The following is a 21,377-nucleotide window of genomic DNA, read 5'->3' on the forward strand; positions in this document are numbered from 1 at the left end:
TGCGTTGGCAACGGCAATGACAGAGATGGATGGAAGAAGTTCGAAGAAAATAAATCCGCAGGCTAATTGTCGTCGGGACGTCTGCAAGTTTCAAGAGAATCCTACCGTTTCGGTTAGCTATCATCACAAAGAATCTGATCCATCTAGCATCAAAGGTATGCAAATGTAAATGATCTATTTAGTTTAGGAAGTATATCAGTGGTAACATTCAGAACCATCTGCTTGGCGAACGAATGCATAAAAATGCTATAATTTATGTCACTTAAATGACACGCGCATCATGCTGATTACTGTTCGTTTACTGATTATTATGTTTTAATTCAATTGGATAATTTGCCCTCTAGTTAATGAATGCTGAATGCACGTGAGTGCGAACATATATACAAGAATTTGCCTGGGAGCCATCGAGGTGTAAATTTCTCTTGCGCTTTAATGAAATATCTATTCAAAAACCTCGTTAGAATATATCATTTCAAGTGGATAAATGAAAATATGTTCTCATAAATTCACTGTTTTCAAAGCAATTAGACTATTGCAATTATGTTAAGATAAAGGTTGAGTGAGTTTTGTTAAGCAAGGCACACACTTCTACTCCAGGCGACTGACAATTAAAAACGAGCTATTTTCATTGTATCCCATGTTGCGCTTGGGTGACACCTGACTAAAGTATCACCGAAAGAAAAGCAAACATAAGACATGGCTTTTAAAAAGATACAAAAGGATGCTTGTAGATTTAACATTATACGGTCATCTAAAATTCTCTTTCCATATGAATACACCTTCACCAAGCCATGTGGGGGTTATTCTTATACGTCTGTATAAAAATCATTACAGTGAGATAGACAGGAGTGTACTTGGTGATATCGTTTCTTCTACAATATACCAGTTTTTTTAGTAGCGACGGATCCCTGCACGCAGGATAAGCATTCTGGTTCTTGTACAACACATTCGAAAACTAAGGAACGTCATTCGTTCAGTTTCAAAGCAACATCGTTTAGGTCATTCGATCTTATGGTTTATTCATTATTCTCGTATTCATAAAAATCCAACGTTTTTCATCATTAGTTCTTGTGTTTTTCTACGCAACCATGAGTTTGATTTAAGCGATATTTTATGCATGTGAAAAGGACTGAATTGATTTTTGTTGGAAAGCAAACCATTTCGTAATGAATAAAGAGGAATAATGACAGCCCAAATTAAAAAAAAATTGTCAACTTTTTTCAACAGTCATTCCAACGGAAATACGATAACAGTCTTGTGATAATCGGTTCAAGTATGTTCTTATGAATCGTAATACCAACAAGTTTTTGAATTAAACACTCCAAAACAGATCTCTTAGTACCTAATAATAGACTAAAAGATTATAAGATCAAAATAAAGTCATGAAATTAGAACTCAAACAAATGATCAGTCAATCCAAAACTCTATAATCTCTCTTGATTCTCAGAAAAAGGATACTGACATTTTCAGCATAAGAATAAAAATTATTATCATCCGTCTTGCGAGCTCATATTGCTTCGATCGGTTTTCCACATCCCGATGCACGATTGGCAATGACAAACGATTCTTCGGAATTACTAGCTTCTACGTATTAAGTTTGTCATTTCAGAGGACCCAATCATTACCATCTACCAGTTCCAATGGAATGTACACAGCTGCAACATCGCAAAGAAAGACATAGCCTGATTCTAAAACACAAACACACGCACACATTCACTAATGCTCTATGACGGCATTAGAAGCGAACATACACTCGGCCCAGAAAGTGACGATATATGTAGGAAAATAGCCTGGGGGCGGGTACTTTCTGTGTTATGCTGTGCCTCCCGTTCAAGGATACATCTGGGTGCTCTGTTTGGCAATTCGCACACAAACTTCGTGAATCGTTCCGGTTGCCGAAGCCCAGGTTGGATAACATCATCCCTGAGTGTAGGTATATATATGTATATATATATCTACGAATTCGAACGGACACGGATACATATAAACGTTGATGCAGAGAGGTACATATCCGAAGGGGATGTTACAGCACGTTTGCTATTGTCTTCTGGGACATCCTTTCCGTTCTGCTATACGTGTTCGCTATGCCGACTTTGCCTCTGGCCTCATTCGGATAACTATGGGCATATTCACTGCTACCAATTCTGAGGTTTATTTATTTATCAGATTTATTCTGTTATATACATTCTTCTACCTATGTGATTTTACAAGTTCTTATCCTAGAATCTACGATAGCTCGTTACCATCGAAAAACAAAGTTTTGTGTCTTAAGTTCTCCTTATTCCCGAAACGATATTTTTTATTACACATCAAAATTTACATGTAGCATTTAACGATTTAACTTCTGCTGCCAATTAGGGCGGAATGTATGGGAAGTGGATGATCATCGACATTCAACAAGCGGGGCATTGCAGAATATGTAACACCTAAAAAAACTTAGCTTTTTTTGAAAAATTTGAGCTAAATCGGACATGTGTAGGTGAAGACGTCAAGCGAACATGGAAAATCATCACCAAAATGAATGTTATACACACTAAGATTCGTTTCCGTTGTTCGGTAATTTTTTTGACGAAAACTTTCGGTAATCAACAGAAATTACCGATATTTCGGTACATGCACTTCATTCTACAACAATTATGCAAATTTTTACCGGATGATCAGTTTTACGCAAGTTTTCATCACAGAATTCAATTCATACGGCAAATCTGAATAGTCGCCGAGTACCGTCCGTATGGTATAATTATCTTCCAATAACCGAGCTTCTGTTAAAACTGATTGTCGTGAACTAACTGTCAAACAGTTATTAAAATTTTCAGTGTCTTTTTATTAACCAAACGAAAAAAATCTTGAAGAGTTCATCGAATGGATTGAGATACAGGTGCTAAAATTTTTAAAACATTTGAACCACTAAAAGCTTTTTGTTTACTTATGGGCGGAAAAAAATTTTGTTTCATTTGTCCACTTGCTGCCTACACAAATCGTTCGAGGGTAATTTCTGGTGGAGTCGACGGATTGTGCAGTGTTTTGGAAGGCGCTCAAAATTCCGGTCAGCCGGAACATTTGACCCTTTTTTTCGTGGAATTAAACCAAAGCCACAACAGGCTGGAACATTTTTCATTCGTTTTTTGTGAATTTGTGTTGTTTTTTAAAATCCGAAGATCCAGAATTTTAACCGAAGGAAAACAAAGAAACAAAAAATTACCGAACAATCAGTTTGATTCATTTGGTTTACAGTTTACGGTAGTTGTTTGGCAGTTCAGCAATTACCGAACGATCGGTAATCAATTTAATTACCGAACGTTCAGCTGTTGAAAAATCGGTAAAAAATTACCGAATTCTGCGAAATGTTCTAAGTGTGTACGAACATCCCCAAAAATGAAGAGTCTTCACATAAGATTTAAGTGAATTGACCTAACGTCAAACAATCTACGTGAATTTTCAGTGTAAAAATCTCGAACAAAATGGCGAATAGTGGCCCTCAAAGTGTAAGTAGTGTAAATATTTGAGAGAAATGTTATGTTATTTAATTACAATTTTTTACTGCATCGATCGGACCATTCCAGTACGAAAGTTTCCATGTGTTAGACTGGACCGAGTCCGCAAGTGTGTCCGCTCCTGTCGAATGCTTCAAACAGGCCGTTGGTCCACCGAAAAATGAGTTCAAAATCGATATGAAGCTAGAGACACTGGACCCATGAAATGCAACCTCAAGATCTAGACTTCAGCATCGGTTGGAAAAACGTTGCTTTTTATTTTCAGAAATTTAAATTCCATGCTAATTTTCTGAAATAAATGCTTTTCATGGTATTTTTCATTTCATAAATTTATATAAAAATCTGAAATATCTCCTTTTTGACTTCAACCAGTATATAAAATAGTAATTCTCTGGAATCTAAATTTGATATGAAGTGATAGATAAATGTGATATGAACAGTACATTACATTTTACCTATGAAACACGTGACTTTTACTGGATTATGCATTAAACAGCTTTTAAAAGGCCAGTCCATTAAAACCTACGTGAAAAGTAGGGTGGAAAATATTCACATAACTTTTCAACTATATTATATTAGTTTATATTATGTCATATAGATTCATATTGTTTCCTAAAACTTTATCTTAGGTACTTTTCGATACAGTTTCCGAATTACAATGATTTGAAGGAAGTGTATGCAAAAACACATCTGCTCTGTACAAAAAATTAGTCCTGAATCGAATTGGTCTTTCTATCCGTGCAAATCAAATGTTTTGCTGTTTTGAGGACTTGTGGAATGTTTCATTCCAATCGGAATATGTAGAACCTGACGACTTCTGTAATGTCTCATATATGCTTTTATAGCGTTAACTTTGCTCACGTAACAAAGGTACGGCAATACCGTGGAAATATTTGCTGGATTGAATGTATAGGGATTCTACGTGGTTTGCATTGTCCTTAGCAGCTAGAGTGAATGTTATGAATTTTATTAAATTAAATGTTAAATTTATTAATGTGTATTTTCATGAATGTTATGATGTGGTAATAGCAAATTTGATTTAGAAACAATTTATAGGAGATTCATGGCGTTGGAAGTTCTACTGTTAGTTTGAGAATAAATATTTGTGCTATTCTGTTCTGCCCTTTTGTTGCGTTTAAGTTTAAGTATCTTGCTCATAAAATATAATTTCGAAACAAAGAAAATTGTTGTTTGCAGTTACATTGCTTTTGCTAAAAATTTTGCACAGGATGCCAACATTAATTCACAGCACAAAAAAGTTGAATAAGAATTGATATTACAACATTTGAAAACGTTAAAAAAACAGGTCATTTACTTCGAATTTTAATGTCGACCCACTTGCGCATAATATTCGTAATGTCGTTTTGCTCTCTGCAACAAACTTTATTGAAGATCTTTCTATGAGTTTTTCTTTTCCGACACCCTGCGCGAATCTGCAGTATGTTTTCATTCCGATTTCGCCGGGCAGTACTTTGCACTTCAACCAAGGATACGTCTTTAGAAATGATGCAGCCGCACAGTTGAAAACCCTTGTCTCGCTATTGCTTACCAACTTTGCCGTGCAGATTACCGACGGGGGTTAATAGAAGCCATTATTCCTTAATGAAAAACCAACAGTATCAATGAACCGTCATGTCTTCAGCCGTTTCTCGGTTCGTGCCGCCAACATTGATACTGCAGTTTGGAATATGAAGCAAGAATAGGCTGTTCTCGTGTGCAGTTTTTCAATATAAAAGTCGATATGATGTTGAAATCACGTTCTCAAAATCCCGTCGGTGTGAAGTACGCTCGCATGGTATTCAAATCCCACAGTCCGATGCTGTGCATCATACAGGCAACAAAACACGATAATGAAATTATATTTGCCTGCACCGACGTCGGTAACGTACAAAAGGGATCCCCGCTAGCTAGAGTTTCAGTAACGCCAAAGGTTGGAAAAGTGCTGGTGCTCCTACTACGTCAATCTGAACAAACTTTTGGTATATAGTATACGTGAAGCGTAGAGCATTTCCCGAGAGTGGGTGTCGATTCCGAGAAGTGTTTCCCATAAGAGCTACCGAGTTCTTGTTTCTACATATAGCCACAGTTGCGCAAAGTTTTTCATACAAACAAACGCTAGAGGTGTATTTGTTTCCATCCTGTAACGAAGACAGTCCTAGCGACACACTAACACAGCTGATCTTTGACAAGGATGCCTTTCGGAGTGAAATCCCGACGGTGTTCCGATAAGAGATGCACATTCGTAGAAAACTTCAGATGACTACTTGGAAAAAGTAGTAATAAAGCACAATTTTAAAAAAGGATTGAAACAGTTTCAGTTACTATAATTTATAATGTTCCTATGCTGGTATTGTAGTTCGTCACTCATACAGTTTTTAATTATAAAATATCACACACCCTATCAAATTAACGTGATTGCCGAGAATGAATTTTTCTCCTCCAAACTCCCATGCCTACACAGACTAAGTACGTGAAGGATGTTTAAGTTCACAACGAAAGCCAATAGCAGCACTCCAGGGATGATGAAACCCATCGGTCAGGGTTGGGTGAAAGAACACGAGGAAGTTTTCAGAACTGGGATGGATTCTGTTTTGGCGTACTGCCCTCTGCCAGGCGCCATTTCAGAAAGAGTGACTGCCGTAGATGCAGAGCGGCAAGGATATACACCCCCAAGCGCTGACCAATTGCCGTGGGCTTCCGAAACCGCAGCAGTTGCTGTGAAGTCTTTACCGTGAAAGTTAGACTAGGAACGGAAAATAAGGTCGAGAGCGCGTAAGTTTAACAATAGTGCTGTTGCTGGATGCTACTGAATCTATCGCTGTAGTATTGTGTACACTTTGCCAACTAAGACCGATCTTACTACATTCGAGCCAAGTATTAAATAACAACGGCCTAGAAATAGAATGCAAAGAAATCATATTGTTTTAAAGTATATTTCATTCCTTGCATTCATTTTTCTACTTGTCACGCTAATTGTCGAAATCGAATGATCATTGATAGCACGATAAATTAATTGATACATGGTAAAGTGAATATTATCCATGAGACTACAATCGTTGGAAAATACTTACTGATGCGTGAGAATACTCCTGAATAGCAGGCTTTCTCGCAACTGTTGTCTATCCTGCCATGATGAAAGCGTAACATGCGATTTTTCAACGCTTTGAAAAGCAATTTTTATCCCCATCGAAAACCAAACGTGTTAATTTGACATTAAAAATTGAATTATTGACAATTTTCGTGACAGCTATTGGCATTGCCGTAATCATATTTCATAATTGTTTTACGGTGCGGATTGTACTCGCAGTGTGATAAATTTTTAACCAGACTTATTAATCTTGCGTAACTTCGTAAAATTCTGTTCCAGTGAGCTGTGTCGTTCCAATAGTGGTTAAAAATGCATATTGCTTGTGCAGCGATATCAGCAGGTAATGAGAATAAGTGACGGAAAATTGAACAATTGTTTAACGTTAACATCGATTGATTTATAAAAAACAATACACATGATTATTGGATGCGCAGCTATGCCGGCGGTCCTATCACATTTGTGATACTGCAAATCATAAATGCCAGGTAAAGATGTAGAATATCTTGAGACAGGGTTGCAAAAATCTGTAAATTCGAAAAAAAATCTACAGGCTTTCATTTCTGTATAAAGTATGAAATTTGAAAAGTCTGTAAATTTTGACGAAAGTCTGCGAAAAACTCGGTTGTCAAAAATCTGCAACAAAAAATATCTCTACTGCGAATAATAATGGAATGCGTGGTTGCCATCGGTTGGCTTAGTAAATTTGTTGTAGAGTTTAAGTGAGTGAACTATGGTATATACTATACTGGCTTTTAGGGTAATAGTAAATCAGCTTGAAAACTTTCATATCGCCAGTTGTTCTCGTTCTTTGAGTACAAGATGACGATGTTTAAGAAGTATCGTCACTTTGTTTCCATTTTACACAAAATCTAATTTACCATTTACCGCATTTCTACAAACTCGGAATAGGTTTATATTTTCAATGAAATTGAATATAGGTTTATATTTTCAATCTAAATGTTCTATTTTTCCTTCTACGTGTTTTGCTTAGTACTTGTAGGTTTCTTCAGTGTCTGAATACGAAAAAAAATCATTCAACTAAATCCTTCGAATTTGTTTACGAGTTGTTATTTTTTAATATGTCTGAAGTTTTTTATTCCACTATTTCCAGAAAATCGAATATGAAAACATTCGCGTAATTTACAATCAGCTAGCTTAATTATAAAAAAATCTAATCGGACATATTTTACATTTCATCATTTGACCTACTTATTCAATAAGCTTTTGAAAAAAGGAAAGCCTGTTTTAATCCATCTATTGGTGTAATGCCGCCTTTCTCTTTTTCATTTTCTCCTGTATATTACAGCAGAAATTCCTCGAAATACTACAATTTAAAATAATCGTTGTAAAAATCGCTTCTGCCATCTCCGAGAAAAGTGAGTGACATTATTTTCACATTTTTAATGCATACTTTGTTTGGAACCATGATACCTTTAATTTGAATCTAAGTTTGTGAATCTTGGTTCAACCATCTTAGAGGACATTAAGTGACATTAATTACACAGTTTTGGTGGATATCATCCTGTAATTCCTGTATCAGAATTCGGATCTAAATAATATTCAGGAACTTTGTATGGGACCATAAGAAATATCAAGTTTGTGAAAATCGGTTCAGCCATCTCCGAGAAAAATGAGTGACATAATTTTCACATTTTTAATGCACTATTTCCTTATTGTTGGTGCATATCACCCTGTAATTTCGGAACCGGAAGTTGAATGCATATGAAATTCCGGAACTTTTTTTGGAACCATGAGACCTTTAATTTGAATCTAAGTTTGTGAAAGTTGGTTCAACCATCTTCGAGGAAATTAAGTGACATTAATTTCACAGTTTTGGTGCATATTATCCTGTAATTCCGGTACCGGAATTCGGATCTAAATAATATTTAGGAACTTTGTATGAGACCACAATAAATTTCAAGTTTGTGATAATCGGTTAAACAATCTCCGAGAAAAAAAGAGTAACATTATTTTCACCCTGTAGTTCCGGAACTGGAAGTCGGATCCAAATGAAATTTAGGAGCATTGTATAGGACCGTGAAACGTTTAATTTGAATCTAAGTTTGTGAAAATCGGTTCAGCCATCTCCGAGAAAAATGAGTGACATAATTTTCACATTTTTAATGCACTATTTCCTTATTGTTGGTGCATATCACCCTGTAATTTCGGAACCGGAAGTTGAATGCATATGAAATTCCGGAACTTTGTTTGGAACCATGAGACCTTTAATTTGAATCTAAGTTTGTGAAAGTTGGTTCAACCATCTTCGAGGAAATTAAGTGACATTAATTTCACAGTTTTGGTGCATATCATCCTGTAATTCCGGTACCGGAATTCGGATCTAAATAATATTTAGGAACTTTGTATGAGACCATAATAAATTTCAAGTTTGTGATAATCGGTTAAACCATCTCCGAGAAAAAAAGAGTAACATTATTTTCACCCTGTAGTTCCGGAACTGGAAGTCGGATCCAAATGAAATTTAGGAGCATTGTATAGGACCGTGAAACGTTTAATTTGAATCTAAGTTTGTGAAAATCGGTTCAGCCATCTCCGAGAAAAATGAGTGACATAATTTTCACATTTTTAATGCACTATTTCCTTATTGTTGGTGCATATCACCCTGTAATTTCGGAACCGGAAGTTGAATGCATATGAAATTCCGGAACTTTGTTTGGAACCATGAGACCTTTAATTTGAATCTAAGTTTGTGAAAGTTGGTTCAACCATCTTCGAGGAAATTAAGTGACATTAATTTCACAGTTTTGGTGCATATCATCCTGTAATTCCGGTACCGGAATTCGGATCTAAATAATATTTAGGAACTTTGTATGAGACCATAATAAATTTCAAGTTTGTGATAATCGGTTAAACCATCTCCGAGAAAAAAAGAGTAACATTATTTTCACCCTGTAGTTCCGGAACTGGAAGTCGGATCCAAATGAAATTTAGGAGCATTGTATAGGACCGTGAAACGTTTAATTTGAATCTAAGTTTGTGAAAATCGGTTTAGTCATCACCGAGAAAAGTGAGCGACATTATTTTCACATTTTTAATGCATTATTTTCACATTTTTGGTGCATATCACACTGTAATTTCGGAAGCGGAAGTCGAATCCAAATGATATTCAGAAACTTTCTATGCGACTATGAGACCTTTCATTTGAATCTAAGTTTGTGAAAATCGGTTTAGTCATCATCGAGAAAAGTGAAAGACATTATTTCACATTTTTGTGCATATCACCCTGTAATTCCAGAACCGGAAGTCGGACCAAAACGAAATTTAGGAACTTTGTATATGACCGTGAAACCTTGACCGTGAAATCGGTTAAGCCATGTCCGAGAAAAGTGAGTGACAATATTTGTCACACTCACACAGACATTGGCTCAGCTCGTCGAGCTGAGTCGAATGGTATATGACATCCGGCCCTCCGGGTCTCGGTTCGAAAGTCGGTTTTGCAGTGATTGTATAGCCTTTCTATATGAGAAAGGTAAAAAGAATAAAATGTCATAGATATAACATGGTGTTATCATCAAGAGGAAAAATTTGTCTTTGTTTTGTATTGATTCAAAATCACTTTGTTTAAATCCACCTAGTTGTGGACCTAGTTTCTCATTGACGTGGATGAGAGAAATCGATATTTGAAATGATATACAAAGTGGCTCATGATCAGCTAAGATAATTACGCATCATTGTTATGTAATATCATGTATAACGGTGAGATATTATGACCGATAATCTCCTTGTAATTCCGCAATTGGAATTCAGTTCCGGAGAAAGTTTAATAGAATTAAAAAGAACTATAGTGCTTTTCATTTAAATCAGGTAAAATTCATTTGAGTCAGGTAAAATCGGTTCCGGTGTTTTCTAACTCACTATACGCAAAAGTCAGCGATCGCAAAACAATTAAAATGTTAGTTGTTTTTCTGAATTGGATTGGTTAAAATTTGGTACAACTAATCGATTGTTAACTAAACTGTCATTTTTTTATTTATCCTGCTGTCTGTTTAGCAATGACCACAAATCGGTAATGAAATGTTACAATTGAGCAATGACTTACACCCTAAACGGAAACGTTTCAAAGGGGTGTCACTCGTGCAACTGAGCAATGACACACTCCCAGCACTCCCAGCATGAAACGACTTCCGGTGAATCTCTCAACGAGTGTAAGTGCGGTAAGAATTCGAGTATTTCGCAAAGATAGAAAGAATTTTTATCCATACTTCGGTAACTCGACGTAACCTGCGAGTTCTCCGTATACTTCCGTGTCTTGATTTTAAGTGTTTTTCTTTTTTTTTTCTTCAACTAAGAACGTCTTCTCTTCTTAAAGTTCTACGAGTGAAATCCAATTTTTTGTTTTCTTGTTAAACAATCTGATTTGGTTCAGTTGCTACGATACTAGTTTCGCCCTTTGCTAGCTAATTTATATAACTTATTTCTGAAGGGAATATTTATACCGCAAAAAGTATAACTTACTAAAGGGATTGTCAACTTTGGAAGATGATGATGATGATGATGATGATGATGATAATGGTCCCACCTCATACCCCTACAAAGGCGTGAGCAGAACGAGTTATCTAAATGATAATTAATATTTTGCACATATCTTAACCAGTAAACAAAAGAAAACGATCTGATTAATCTAGCAGGTATTGATTCTTCTTCAAAAGAACGACTGACCACAAAATAACATTCAAATATTTCGGATTTACTATCCAGGGTTAATCAAGAAAATTTCCAACCCGGGAAGATCCTTGATCACATCAGGAATCGAACCCGATATCTTTACCAGTATCAGACAGTAATTCACCTAGCCCCTCCCGCCGGACTAGTTCATCGCTACACACATCAGCTACGATGGAGTAACGAGACTGCGGATGAGCAGAGCCAAGCCCAATTCCATCAACAACTGTCGATCCCAATTAGTTTCCCGAATCTATTCCTTAATTTATTAATCAAACCTTGCGATCAAGGTCAAGAGCAAACTTAACACACCGAGTGCTAAGACTGTTCGGCCAGTCCTGTTCGCTGTCGATGTCGTTGCGCGTTTGATTTCTCTTGGCATCGAATTGAAAAAACTTATTCCATTGTACAATAATAAGTTTTGCGATCTGGCTAACAGAAAGCTTGGTGTTCTAGCATCAGATGCGTTTCTAGTATTGTACCTATGCAAATCAGTCCTCTTTCAATTCGATCACACAAACATCGAGGCAGCATGCCATTTAATATCTTGAAAATAAATACCATGGTTAAGTAGTAAATTCTCTGTTTCACTGAAAGCCATTGTAATGCGTTCAGTAGAAAATCTGAGGAGGTATATCTACTACATTTTAGAATTAATCGCATGATTTTATTTTGCAGTCGCTGTAATTTCAAGATTTGTGTGTTATTAGCAAGAAACAGAATGGATGGGCAAAAGTCAATGCGTGGTGAAATGACTGTTTTATACAAAAGAATCTTACTATGGGTCGTTAAGTCATTTTTCAAACGACATAATACACCATACTTTTTGGCAATCTTCTTGATGACGTTATTGATATGAGATTTGAATGTTAACTTTTCATCAATTATTCACTGAAAAAAATTTTTGATTTTTTTTTCTCAATAATTACAAAATAATCCGAAAAAGTTAAATAAAAAAAAGAAATGGTTTTAATTTTTAATGTGGAACACATTTTTGTTTTCTATATAGGGGTGCAAATTAGAAACTCAAGAAAAACACACGTAGAAATGTGGTCAGGTTTTGAACAATTACAGCTCAGTCATTTTTGTATCAATTATTAATATTATGTCACCATTTGATTGGAAATATTTCTACGTATTGATTTGAATGTTCATAGCCATGTATTTTTAATTGTATATCATTGAAATGTTGATTAATAGTTAGCAGTGACCTATTTTGTCTGCAAAAAATCAGATTGATGGCTATCCCATGCGTGCCTTTTGAAAAATGAAGAAGTTACAGCTAAAACAGTTTACAGGTCTCGTTGTAATTCGGAAACCGTTCATCGTACAAAAATGGCGTTCAGAAAGAAGTTGTAGGGAATCAATAGGGCACTCTAGAAAAAATACACACTGAAAAAATTTTTTGATTTTTTTCTCAATAATTACAAAATAATCCGAAAAAGTTAAATAAAAAAAAGGAATGGTTTTAATTTATAATGTGGAACACATTTTTGTTTTCTATATAGGGGTGCAAATTAGAAACTCAAGAAAAATACATGTAGAAATGTGGTCAGGTTTGGAACAATTACAGCTCAGTGAATTTTGTATCAATTATTAATATTATGTCACCATTTGATTGGAAATATTTCTACGTATTGATTTGAATGTTCATAGCCATGTATTTCCAATTGTATATCATTGAAATGTTGATTAATAGCTAGCAGTGTCCTATTTTGTCTGCAAAAAATCTCCGGCATACCGGATTTCCCTGCCGTAGTCGACGGTTTTGAAGGAGTAAGCGATATATCAAAGGGAAAGCATCGCTCTGATTGGTCAATCGATGCTAAAGCGAAGCTGTTGGACCCACGCGAATCTATAAATATAAGCAAAATTATAGCTAACGTTTCAATTCTACGAGTAGATTGCTAGAGGTAGGTTGTTGCTAGACAGCAAGACAAAAAGTGCCATAAAACGATTTGATGCTTTAATTGGTATGCTATGATCTTGTGTCATGCAAGTTCGGATGAAATTCTATGTTATGTCGTTTCGCATGAGAAATCGACAACTACCCCAGGGTAAATTTGAAGTGCTTAAGATTAATATCCAATTTATATAAGATGAACTCGATTGATAATGAGAAAAAGTTTATCGCTTCAACCGAAATCGTTACAGTTACAGCTAAAACAGTTTACAGCTACAGCTAAAACAGTTTACGGGTCTCGTTGTAATTCGGAAACCGTTCATCGTACAAAAATGGCGTTCAGGAAGTAGTTGTAGGGAATCAATAGGACACTCTAAAAAACTTTTTTTTTCAACAATTTCAAAATGAATCAAAAAAGTTAAATTAAAAAAAATCAGGGCGCGATTTTTTTGGATAATTTTTATTTTAAAGCTCTTATTAAAACCTAGAGATTGATGGCTATCCCATCCGTGCCTTTTGAAAAATGAAGAAGCTAAAACAATTTACAGATATATTCGAAATTTCAAGCTCTCGTTGAAAGATAATCATTTAAACTGTAGAATATTATTCTACAGGTTAAAGGTAATAAATTTTTGGTTCGTGATATCCTTTCTTCTAAAAGTAGCTGTTCTTGAGATGCTTGGATATTTCATTATACCACCATTTTTTATATTTCCATGAATTGTTTATTTGCTTGCTACATCTACAATTATTAAATGTACATAAATAATTCTTAATTAATCTGTATTTTTTGTCGTGCATACTTTAGTATGGGGCGCCATTTGACCGTGAATATTTCTTGTTGTATCTAACGAATTATGAATTGTTACTGTTCATAGACTCGAACAGCTTAGTGAGCAATATGACGAAAATTTGTTGTTGGCTGACAATTTCGGTGACATATGTGCTACAGATCATTGATATTACGCTAAATGGCATAAACATGCTGTTGGTTATTCTATACATTTCGCCAGATACAACCTACAAAAACGTGTTTAATCCACCTAGCAGTGAGATGATACCTATTTTTATCAATCCGCATGTGTTTTTTGCATGAATATTCTTCGGTGTTTAAGTTTTCATGACATTATTTTAATGACCCTCGTTTTAAGCGACAATTTGAGATTTTAATCACTCATTACTCTGTAATGTCGAAACTGCAAATCGGATCGAATTTGAATCTAGAAGTGTGATAATCGATTAAACATGCCATGATATGTAAGTTCCACTCTAGAGTTTACGGTAATTTAAGGTACTTCCAGAGCCGGTATTCAGGAACCAGCATAACCCAAACCGATTCGTATGGCCATATGACGAATAAATTACAACAGTTTTGAGTTCAACTTTGAAGCTTTTCGGGATTGTCATCTTCTATATCGGTTTGAATTTTAAAAATTCATCATCATGTAATTCGAGAACCGGAAGTCATAATTGGATAAAATAATTAATTTTCGTATATAAGTTTGTTTTAATTAAAATTTTTGTTTCTGAAATTTGATTAGGCTTTTTTTGAGAAAACGATTGAGCTTAGAGAAACGATTTTATACTGGAACCGGAATTCTAAAAGCGGTATGGCCGAAGTCAGATAAATTCACCTGAGTAGCTGTACACTTTACATTTGTTTCAAAACATTTGAAAATCAGTTAAGACATCTTTGAGAGATCATAGCACGAATTAAATTTTTAGGTGCCTTCTGATCGACAACTGAATACCACTAAAACTGAAAAAAGTTAATTTTTTTATCGACTATCCAAATCTGCTAACCCGATAAACCTGATTAAATTATGTGGAATAGACATTTTTATACAATCCCCGAAACCGGAAGTTGGATCTGACTGAAAAGCAAGATGTTTTATAGAACTTTGAAACTTTTCATTTGAATCTTAGATGATTCTTAGATTTCATTTGCATCTTAGATCGGTTCAGCCATCTTCAAGAAAAATGAGTTACACAATTTTGATTTCGTTTCACATATCATCCTGTAGTTCCGAAACCAGAGGTCGGAACCAAACATAATGCAGGAACTTTGTTTGGGAGCATACGACTTTTCGTATGAATCTGAATTTGTAGAAAAGAAATTTTCCGAGAAAATTAATTGAAGTTATTTGTCACACACGCATTTGCTGATCTCGACGAACTGATTCGAATGGTATATGGATGTTATGTTGTTCCAGCATTTATTGCTGTAAGTAGTTTAAAACAAAATAATTAAAAAAAATTCTGCCATCATCTGGTTTATATATGTCATATTCGAACGATTATGTTGCCAAAATCGAGCCGTGCCAAAATCGGTCCGAGGCTAAATGTCATGAAAAAGAATGCTGTACACAATCCTTTTGGTTCTTAGAAACAATTGTATGTAACAGTATAAAAAATCGTGTTTTCCGTTGCTCCCAAGCATTTCTTTGTCATACAGCGCTCAAAACTCCTACTGCTGGAATAGGGGGAAAAGTCGCTTACAGAAAAATTTCGATATCTCCGTTAAAAATGGACGGATTTTAACAATCTATGGCTTGTTGGATAGGTATTACCTTGCGGAATCTAAGTCTGAAAACATATTCTATTTTCAAGGTCAATTGTGACAGATACTGTCAAAAAACTGAAAATTTTGACATAAAACTTTGTATAACTCAAAAAGTAAACATCCGATCTCAAAACCATTCAATAGCGTTTTGGGTGACGGGGAGACCTTTCATTTGCGACTAGTTTGATGAAAATCGGTCCAACCATCTCTGAGATCTCGACCTCTTAGTTGACAACACACATACGGACACACACACACACACACACACACACACACACACACACACACACACACACACACACACACACAGACATTTGCTCAGTTCGTCGAGCTGAATCGATTGGTATATGTCATTCGGCCCTCCGGGCCTCGGAAAAATTTTCGAAAGTTTGAGCGAATTCTATACCTATTTATTATATATATAAAAATAGGTAAAAAGAAGCAAATCTTCATAACGCCTAATTCATTTTTATATTCACTAAAAATTACGCCGATGATAGCTGTAGGGGATTTCAATATAGATACCTAAAAACACGATCATATTAAATTCATTGATTCCATGAGCAACTATACGCAGTTGGATATGAAATCTGCTCCTTCACAAGCTATCACCCTTGGAGGCACATGTATTGACACATCCTAATGTAGAAAGATATATATGGGGCATTCCACGCAAAATCAGCCACCCAATTTTTTTTTCATCGAACTATTTTTGATGTGGAACACATCTTCATTTTCTATATAGGGGTGCAAATCAGAAACTCAAAAAAAACTACACGTAGAAATGTGGTCAGGTTTTAAACACTTACAGCTCAGTCTATTTTGTATCAATTATTAATATTATTTCATCATTTGATAGGAAATATTTCTACGTTTCGATTTGAATGTATCAAGCCACGTATTTTCAATTATATTTCATTGAAATTTTGATTAGTAGCAAGCAGTGTCCTATTTGGCTGCTAACAATCTTTGGCATACCGAAGTTCCCTGCCATAGACGACGGTTTTGAAGGAGTAAGCGATGTATCAAAGAGAGAGCATCGCTCTGATTGGCCAATCGCTGCAAAAGCGAAGCTGTTGGAAGCACGCGAATCTATAAATAGAAGCGAAATTAAAGCTAACGTTTCAGTCCTACTCGTAGCATGCTAGAGGTAGGTTGTTGCTAGAGTGCAAGACAAAAACGTGTCATAAAACAATTTGAAGCTTTAAGGGCTGAGGCCAGTTGTTAGCGTGAAACCGTGTTGCTCGCTGTGCGTATTACATTTCTCTCCAATGACTCTCGATGTGGCCAAGAAAGTTTTGATATTTCCGGTTACAAGTTTGACTACATCACATTAAATCCTAAAGAGCTACCGCTTGTTCGGCAGCTTTGCTGAGCCGATTTTATTTCTCTAATGTTTCGTTACGTTATTAGGATACAAGAGCAGAAAAAATGGTGCCGCCATAGAAATCGACTTACCATTACAAAAATAACATTACCTTATTTTTTATCGCGACAACATATATGTTTTTATGCACTAATCGCATCCAAACTAAATTATCTAGACATTGTCAGGATAGATGTTTGATCCATGCTTTTGAAGGCGAGATATTCAATGAACAAGTTGAAAGTTGCCGTTTTCAGCTATGCAATTCTCCCTTCAGAAAAAAAAACTTTCCCGACCGCTAAAGTCAAATAATCATTCTGAAATTTTCACAGAATAATCTAAACTAATTTTTTAAGAGATTGTCAGTTGGGATTTTTGATACTCGTCACCGTTTCTGAGAAAATCGGGTTTGAAGCGTGAAAATAGACCTTTAAAACATCCTAAAACACACTGGCCTCAGCCCTTAATTGGTATGCTCTGATCTTGTGTCATGCAAGCTCGGAATTCCATGTTAAGTCGTTTCCCCATGAGAAATTGACAACTACCCCTGGATAAATTTTGAGTTCTTAAGATTAATTTCTAATTTATAAAGGGTGATTTTTTAAGAGCTTGAGAACTTTTTTAAACAATAAAACGCATAAAATTTGCAAAATCTCATCGGTTCTTTATTTTAAACGTTAGATTGGTACATGACATTTACTTTTTGAAGATAATTTCATTTAAATGTTGACCGCGGCTGCGTCTTAGGTGGTCCATTCGGAAAGTCCAATTTTGGGCAACTTTTTCGAGCATTTCGGCCGGAATAGCCCGAATTTCTTCGGAAATGTTGTCTTCCAAAGCTGGAATAGTTACTGGCTTATTTCTGTAGACTTTAGACTTGACGTAGCCCCACAAAAAATAGTCTAAAGGCGTCAAATCGCATGATCTTGGTGGCCAACTTACCGGTCCATTTCTTGAGATGAATTGTTCTCCGAAGTTTTCCCTCAAAATGGCCATAGAATCGCGAGCTGTGTGGCATGTAGCGCCATCTTGTTGAAACCACATGTCAACCAAGTTCAGTTCTTCCATTTTTGGCAACAAAAAGTTTGTTAGCATCGAACGATAGCGATCGCCATTCACTGTAACGTTGCGTCCAACAGCATCTTTGAAAAAATACGGTCCAATGATTCCACCAGCGTACAAACCACACCAAACAGTGCATTTTTCGGGATGCATGGGCAGTTCTTGAACGGCTTCTGGTTGCTCTTCACTCCAAATGCGGCAATTTTGCTTATTTACGTAGCCATTCAACCAGAAATGAGCCTCATCGCTGAACAAAATTTGTCGATAAAAAAGCGGATTTTCCGAATGGACCACCTAAGACGCAGCCGCGGTCAACATTTAAATGAAATTATCTTCAAAAAGTAAATGTCATGTACCAATCTAACGTTTAAAATAAAGAACCGATGAGATTTTGCAAATTTTATGCGTTTTATTGTTTAAAAAAGTTCTCAAGCTCTTAAAAAATCACCCTTTATTAGATGAACTCGATTGATAATGAGAAATAGTTTATCGCTTCAACCGATATCGCAGAATGGTAGAGAAACTTAACGCTAAAAAACTGCTTGCATGAAAAACTTGAACACAAGCTTGGCGAAGAGAAGCTTAATTATCGAAATCGCAAGTATGTACAAAGATATAATTGCATACATTTGGGATTATGGTGCAATTTCGTCGGTTATAAAACAAATGCAAATCAAGACAAATCTCGATGAACATTAGAAAAGGTCCCAAGTGCAATTGGCAGTTTCTCTTGGTTTACTTTCTCTTTCAATTATTACGGCAAATTCCAGTAATTTCCAACAAATTCTACAGTGCATATCGAATGTTGATGGTTTTTGCTATAATCCTATGTGAAGTGTTAGTCTCTGACATTACCCATCTGCCTTTTCCCCATACAAACTTGCCCCACTTTAATGCTCATCCCACTTAAATAGGCCACTGTCATTTTTATGAAAATTTCGAAACCTAGCGTAAAACCATTGGTAGTATGTTTCTCATGTAGTATGTGATATATTCGTAGAATTGATGACTGTTCTGACGTGGTGTATTGATTGGTCAATCAGTAAACCGTCAAAAATGCATCGAATAATTCGTATGTGTATGTGATTTATATGATTATAGTCACGATATCTACGCCATAATTTCGCAGCGCTTGTAAATCGAACGACATTTCTGGAGAAAAATTTATTTTAAATTCAGACGATGATAAAGAAAAACTGTTGTTGTTATTTAATTAAAAAACCTGTTTTAATCCATCTAGTGGTGTAATGATGCCTTTCGCATGTATAATATTGTGGTATTCTATTCAAAAATTTTCTTTTCGGAACCAAGGGATTGTTTGTGCATTAACTAGTATAACATACAGAATGAAACAGTGCTTTGCTCGCGTAGGTCATCCTTAAGAAAAAGAAGTTTGTTCACTATTATATATACTTCCAGCAGCGGAACCCGAGAATCGGTATAATCGAAGTCGGTTCGTACGGCCATCAACTAACATGACGTACAAAGTTTACTAGTTTTTATTCAAATTTTGAAGGTTTTATACAACTTTACCATCGCACTCTGAATGACGATTTATATTTTTGTTGTATCCGAAAATATGCTGTAATTTTTTGTAGGACCATGAAACCTTTCATTTAACCCTAAGATTGGGAATAACGGTTTTGAGTTCAGTTTACAACATTTTTTACGGTTTTTGTTCCGCCAGTTTAAGTGACTGTGTATAATAATCAACACACTTTACCCTATAACTTCTGAACCGGAAGTCGGACCCAGATGAAATTCAGATATTCCTTATGGGATTCTGAGACCTTTCATTTTAATCTAAGTTTGTGGAAATCGGTCAAATGTTTAGTTGCCTGCTGGTAATGACTATCGATTTGTGTAGTTTTGAGATTAGTTTAGAAATTTTTCTACGTGTTTTGTTTCGCCGGTTTAAGTGACGGTGTACAATATTGAACACACTTTACCCTATAACTCCGGAACCGGAATTCGGATCCTGAAGTTCAGGAATTCCGTGTGGTACCAAAAAACCTTTTATTTGAATCACATACACACACAGAGACATTGCTCAGCTCGATGAACTGAGTCGAATGGTATATGATACTTGGCCATCCAGGCCACTTTTTACTAGTCGGTTTTTCAAGTGATTGCATAACCTTTCTATATGAGAAATGCAAAACCGAGTGGGTAGTGTCAAATACATAATTGGATGACGTCAAATAAAACTGACATGCATCCGTCTCATTTCCGAATATCGATAATCGTTTTCATTAGTTGATTGAAACAACTATAACTTCTTCGCCTTCAATTATATCAAATTACGATTGATTCACGATACATATATTTTACCAGGATGATGAAAAATTATTTGTGAACGTGAGAGTGTTTGTGCATATAGTGGTGCGGTTGTAAAATTTAAAAAAGGGGAAAAAGGTGACGTCAAAATTTATTCAATGTTATGTTGCAAGCCTATTTGGATTTGGAGTCCCTAGATTCTTACAACATTAAACAATTTCATATACTTTTACTTGAATGAAATGTGTGTTTTCTTGAAAAAGTTAGACAGATATCATATAGTTTTTTGTCTCCTGTCGCGCACTTACCACACACAAAAACTGTTTATATCCATCATCCTGATATTCTACCACATAATTTAATAAGGAAGAAATTACGAGCGCTAAAACATCTATCAATAACTTACTGGTACAGATTGTTCAATTTTTATAGAATTTCTCTTGAATGCGGTGGATCAAAAATAGATAATCAGTTCGCTCGTACATCTCAACCAAGTCAGTCGATAAACCAAAACCGCTTACGTTCGGGACAGAAGAAATCAAGTACAGTATTGTGTAGTGCACAATAGAACGATCTCGAAATGAGTGAACCAAACGAACAAAAGCTACCGCCGGTACGAAAGAATACAATTTTTGTTGACTTCAGACAGTGCAAAATTCGACCTTCGATACGAGAACTTGAAGGTTTGCTTAAGGAGCAAATGCATCTTGACATTAAACGTGTGCATTTACTTCAATGCAATAAGACCAATAATGTTTTTTATATCCAGTTCTATAAAGAGTTGGATGCAATTCAATTCGCTAAAGACAATAATAATGTGCACTATGTGGAGCATGAAAATATTAAGTACAACATTCTAGTATATATGGAAGATAGTGCTATAGAAGTGCGTGTGCATGATCTACCCTCATGCGTCCCCGATCCTTATATTCGCGCAACTA

This window comes from Malaya genurostris, chromosome 3, assembly GCF_030247185.1.
Source record: "Malaya genurostris strain Urasoe2022 chromosome 3, Malgen_1.1, whole genome shotgun sequence".
NCBI lineage: Eukaryota > Metazoa > Arthropoda > Insecta > Diptera > Culicidae > Malaya > Malaya genurostris.